Genomic DNA, 6124 nt, shown 5'->3' with positions numbered 1-6124 from the left:
GAGACTAAAAAACTCAATCTGCATTCCTTAAAGAGACGTAGGTTAGGAGGAGACCTGATAGAAGTATTTAAGTGGTATAGCTTAAACACACAGGGACTGTCTCGTATTGGCCTGGCGACCTCTTCCAGCTTCCCTCTTTTCTTATGTTCTTAAAAACAAATAATAAAAAAACTATGAAGTATGTGTCGGCTAAACATACAGTACTGGAATATTCTCAATGTGCCAAGAAAAATTTCGGAAGTGTTTAAAGTTTGGTAAAATCTCATGCACAACTTAATTACGCCATCTTTGCCACACCACAGCCAAAAAGCATACACACCAAGATCCCAAAGCATAAAGGAGTGAAAGACTAGTTGACTCACCTCAACACCGAGGCAAAGAACCCCAAGGGAGCCCAGCACAACACTCACCATCATGCCAGCTTGGGAACTTGACACTTAAATGACCGTCTTCTCCTGACTGTTGCTGCTGCTGGGCGGATGGAACACTGCTGAGGGGATGGTCCCTCAGGGAGAGGATCCGGGTGACTCCACGCACTTGTCAATGTCTGAGGGTAAGGAATTGCACTCTCAGAAACAGATTCATTGGAACTTAACAAGAGAGGTTAAAAAAGGAGGTAACGACAGATTTACACGCATTTCAGAGACACATATTCAGCGATACGTTAAGGAAAACTAAAAAAAATTATATCAGTATTCATGAGAAATGCATATGGCAATATAAAATTATACTTAATCATAAAGAACAACCTATCCGCAAATCGCTGAGACAAAATGCATGTTCATGTATTCCAAGAATAACAAAAAAACACCCTTGAATACCACACTAACTTCTTTAGGCTGCTGCTAAATGTAGAGGTGAAGGGCTGACAAGTTTAAGAAGACTGACCGTAGAGTGACAGTGACAGTCCAGGCAGGCCTCACCTTCACAGTTGAACTTCCTGACGAGTCTGTATTCTGCATGGCCGGCACTGGCAGTAGTAGCAGTATGACTCTCGAGTGTTGATGCACAGGGGCTCACACACACCGACATTCTTCTCCGGCACTCGTCAATGCCACACAGCTGCACAAACTCATCCTGTCACAAGGAAGGCATTTGCTTCAGTACTGTCAAGTTGTGATTTTTTATTATACTGTATACAATGTAAGAAAACCTGCAACTTTTATATGAAACAATGGAGTTGAGGGCAAGAGTTAAGCCTTGCGTGCCAGAGTGACAAAAGCAAGGCCTTCTCCTCACCTCTCCGTTACTGCAGACACTGAAGCCGTCACACATGCGCTGCTTCGGGATGCCACTGACACCGCCCTAGGAGAACTGACTGTCTGAGGCACGTTAGTCGTTGCTCTTCCATGCGGGGGTCGTCTGTAGGTCTGTCTGCCAACATTGCATTGTGTGAGTGAGATGCTGGCTTTGTATTTTAACACCACTATTATTCATGACTTAGACTATGTTAAGGTCAATTTAGATGGACTAGATGGTAATTTAAGAGAGAGAGAATCCCTAGCAATAAGTTACAACAATCCTGTTCATCATGGCTCTCCGTTTTTCCTTTAAATACAATTAATACATAGACAACAAAAACTACACTCCCACACAGACAGTCTAAAGGTTCACATCACTGTTGCCTACAATAAGTAAGGTTGCCCAATGTCATTCACCTCTATGTATATTGTGAATCACATTAAATATTTGTCATTATTTTCATCTTAATGTACTCCAGCTTATGCACTGTGAATTAACCCCACTCACACATAAACCTACGGACTCAATGACCACTTCCAAATTAATGCTCGTGCTTACAAATACTAAAACCATTGTTCAGTTTACTGTCCGTATCAATTTGGAACACTCTGCTGAACCTGTTATATTAATGAAGAATTTGATATTATTCAACCTAGCTTTGTCACATCCCCTTGGATACTGCCACCATGCAACACCTCAGAGTACCAACAAATGCACTTATAATTCACTAGATACACACTGTATACACCAATACCAACACCACACAACAAAACACACCCAACACACACAGAAACCACTTTAATCACTCAAAGCTAACCCAAAACACCCTGGAACACCTCATAATTTAAAAAACTCACCCAAAACACACCAGAGACACCCAAGTTACCAATATTATCCACACACACACTCATGACCCGTGCTTCACACAAAAACTACTTAAAGTACTCAATATTATCCGAAAACACAGTAAAATGATCATGAAACACTTCAAAATGACACCAAACACACAGCACTATAGACACCCAATTTATAATGAAATCATCCTAATATACACCAAAACCACTTAAAACACTCAAAACTACCCCAAAACACACTCAAAACACCCTGCTAAACCTCAAAATGCCGGAAAACACACCCAGAACTCACTGCACACACCCAGTAGCTACACACCAAAATTACTTGAAACACTTGAGCTTGAGCTTGCGTTGGGAGTCACCCTGCACTTGCTGTCGGTGTAGCCTTTGGATCGGCGTTCTCCCATACACACCTGGAAATGGAAGAGTGGGGCAGGAAGTCTGAAGCATTAATGCTTTCCCTCCCTCCCCCTTCCTCCCAAAACAGCTTCACAGTCAACTCGGCGTCTAGCCAACTTGGCTACGTGAGTCTACCAACTCGGCCTTGCGAATCTGCCAACTCGGCCTCCCGTCTGTCAATATGGAGAGAGAGAGAGAGAGAGAGAGAGAGAGAGAGAGAGAGAGAGAGTAAAATACAATATTGTCAATTATAAAATCATTCATATAGGCTACATATATGTCAAAATAGATTTACAAGTGAGAGACCTACATGCATGCAATAAAAATACATCAATTGATTATGGGACCATGCAAACGGGCGCAGGCTCGCACCAGTTGTTTTGTCGATCTTTCACCATTGATGAATTCCTGCCAGTAGGTCTGCAATTTTGCTTGTAGATTCGCATATGTCTTCTTTTGGTGTCGTTTTAGTTTCCCCTCAGACACCAGTCGCACATAAAGGCAGGCAAGCCTGGACTCATCATGAAATAGCCCAATAAGTAAGTATAACGGAAGTTGACCTCTATTCGCCCTGTGGTTGAGGCGTCTGTGCCAACCCTCCACATCATTGTTGGTGCGAACTGACTGGTTGAACACCGACCATGATTCAACAGGCCAGACCCAAGACACACTCAAAAACACCCTGCAACATCTCAAAATGCCACAAAACACACAAAAAACTCACTACAAATACGCAGTACACACCAGAATCACTTGAAACACTCAAGACTACCCCAAAACACTCAAACCACCATGCAACACTTACAAAACACACTCAAAACATGCCAATACTCAAACACACCTCAAGGCACGTCAAATACACTTAAGGGACCTAAAACACACTTATAACACCCCAAAACACCTTGCAACACACTTAAAACACCCCAAATGCGTCCCAAAACCAACAAAATGCATTGTAAAGAACGATAAAATTAAAAGGGACACTTACCTAAATATTACACCTTGGCTCCTTCTCCTATTCCGCCTCTATTTCTCGTTTCTTCTTCTTCGTCCTCCTTTATTTCTCCTTCTTCTTCCTTCCATTGCTTCCATATACACGTTTGAGCCTAGAAACACATTAAAACGCTAGATATTAGGCAAAATATTAAGGATGTGGAAGGAGACTTGGCTTTTCCTCCTCTTCCTCCTTCCTTCTTCCTTATCCTCCTTTATTTCTCCTTTTTTCCTCCTTCTGCTACTAATATCTACATACTTGAACCTAGAAACACACGAAAACACGCAGGAATCATTAGATATTAGGCAAAATATTGGCGAACTGCGGGTTTGGAAAAGAGGCGGCAGCCTGGAGGTATGGTGAGTCACCACCTGGGGTGTGGGCTGTTGTCATCCCAGAGAACGGGAGCGGGGCTGACTCGGCTAAATTACGTAAATCATTTCATTTCAAAAATGAATTTTCGAAAAAACGAAGCCACCGCCGAATGCCTATTATTTTATGACGTGATAAATAGTAAAACTAATTTTCAAAATATCAAAACCACTCCAGCTTAACTAGTTTTTGAAAAATGTCTAAATTAAGTATGCTAAATATAAAAAACATTTAAACTTATAAATTTGCTGAAACGCCCTGCAGAGTCAAGCCATTTTCACTTGGCGAGTATTTTACCACATATCACGGAGTCTGAGCTATCTTTTAGGGCAATCTACAGTGAGTTACACCGAGAAGCACAAACGTGAGCAAATAAAATAAAGAAAAATAAGACTTTTTTTCAACACCACCAAACACCATTTCAAAGTCCACATATTTCACTCAATAGATTGATTTCACGCTTAAAAGAGAACAGGCGATTTGTTGATGCCTCAAAGGCCCTCTTATACCTTTAAATAAAAAACCTCATAAATCGAAATGGAAAATTTTCACCGTTAAAAAGCCTTTAACATACGCCATAAAACACCATTAAACGCCACATATTTACCCAACACAGACGCGGAATACACTTCAAACACAACGAAACATTTATACAAACCATAAAAACATACCATGGAAGCGTAATATTACCGTCAGGAAATATATGAAAAAAGTAATCACTGGCGGGGGGAGAGTGATGGCTGGGGGACCAGGGGAGAGGCGGCCCGGAGGCAACACGGGGAACAATGGCGGCGGGACCTCCATATTTAGCCTTTATCATCTCACCAAGCCAAAATTAAGCCATACAGACAACTTTTGACCATGTTATATGAAATAGTACACTAATGACTGCATTTTGACACATATTTGGCTTACGGTAAGTAAAGGAAGCAAATATCAGCGGGTAATACAAACGACTTGCTCTTTTTAATGTTCGTTATATCATCACTTTTCAATATTTGCGTACTGTTTTCACTCTCATATGTAAAGATAACCTAGCAATAAGTGAATGGCCTTACATATACCTTTAATTGATGAAGATAAGGCAGTGTAGGGGCTTGTGGTGAAGGTTTGCACGGCTTGTTTTGTTTGGTGATTGGCGCTTCTTGAAAACTGTCGGTAACATAGCAACACTTCACTTCACTTGTGTGTGTGTGTGTGTGTGTGTGTGTGTGTGTGTGTGTGTGTGTGTGAGTGTATATAGGAATGTTTAGGATGTGTGTGGGGATGTTTTGAGTGTGTTTACGAGTGTTTTCGGTACATAAGAGTGTCTTTTGAGTGTTTATGGTTGTGTGAGTGTGTGTTTGGTTGTATATAGACATGTTTTGGATGTGCGTGGGGGTGTTTTGAGTGTGTTTTCAGTATATAATAGTGTCTTTTGAGTGTTCATGGCTGTGTGTGTGTGTGTTTGGGTTGGCATGTTTTGGATGTGTGTGGAGGTGTTTTGAGTGTGTTTACGAGTGTTTTTCGTATATAAGAGTGTCTTTTGAGTTTTTATGGCTGTGTGTGTGTGTGTGTGTGTGTGTGTGTGTGTGTGTGAGTACGGGACAATATAACCACCGCCAGCACCACCACACTTACCATCACCACGACCACCAGACAACTACTGTCGCCCCAGTCCCACTCGTAGCAGGACGCAGATGTCTGTGAAGGGAGCATTCGTGTACAAAGTTTATGATAACTATCTGTTACTAAATCTCTTGTTAATGAGACACTATACTTGTACAAACACCACATGATGATTTACTGGCTATTGTGACATCTCCCTTCGTTATTGTGTTTAAGATTTGGTTATTTGACAAAGGAGGAAATATTAAATTGTATCTTGTTGTACAGCCAGTGTTGGCATCTCCAGCGGGGCTTAAAAAGGCAGACTATGTTATTTCTCATTCTCTATTTTCATCGCCTGAATACGAGTGTTTCTGGTAATAAATAAGGGTGAAGTGATGACCTACAACTGCACAACATTCTCAAAGCCCCAGTGACCAATACCGTTGACCCTTCAGTCCCGAGACGCATTTTCATCATGAGATTTGGGTATGATTAGACGGTTTTATTTGCATTACGAAGCGTCTATTGAGGTTAGAAGATTAATGGCTAGAGTCTTTACTATTTTAATCCTCACCTAAGTTTCTGAAGCTGTATAAAGTCACCAAATAGTAACCAAAATGAATATGAAAACCAGGCATGGTGCTAGAGAGGTTAAGGATAAATTTCTGTCTAT

General features: G+C 41.2%; 1 protein-coding gene and 1 long non-coding RNA gene across 4 annotated transcripts in view; both read right to left on the bottom strand.

Annotated features, from left to right (window-relative positions):
* LOC123513666 (nuclear pore complex protein Nup98-Nup96-like) overlaps positions 1-2600 on the bottom strand; it is a 14635-nt gene extending 12035 nt beyond the window's left edge. The window contains exon 1 of one of the 3 annotated variants that reach the window (XM_045271028.1): positions 2378-2600. The gene's annotated coding sequence lies outside the window, so the exon portion shown is untranslated. The remainder of the gene's footprint in view (positions 1-2377) is intronic. The other 2 variants (XM_045271021.1, XM_045271048.1) reach the window with 2 other exon arrangements.
* A 944-nt stretch (positions 2601-3544) lies between these two features.
* Positions 3545-5514, bottom strand: LOC123513829. Its single transcript, XR_006677458.1, has 3 exons — positions 5482-5514; positions 4926-5013; positions 3545-3601 (listed from the first exon to the last, which is right to left on the bottom strand). It is a non-coding gene; the product is annotated as an uncharacterized LOC123513829 (long non-coding RNA).
* Positions 5515-6124: the final 610 nt, after the last annotated feature.

Source organism: Portunus trituberculatus, chromosome 5 (assembly GCF_017591435.1).
Source record: "Portunus trituberculatus isolate SZX2019 chromosome 5, ASM1759143v1, whole genome shotgun sequence".
NCBI classification, from domain to species: Eukaryota; Metazoa; Arthropoda; class Malacostraca; order Decapoda; family Portunidae; genus Portunus; species Portunus trituberculatus.
This window is presented reverse-complemented; position numbering and strand designations above follow the sequence as displayed.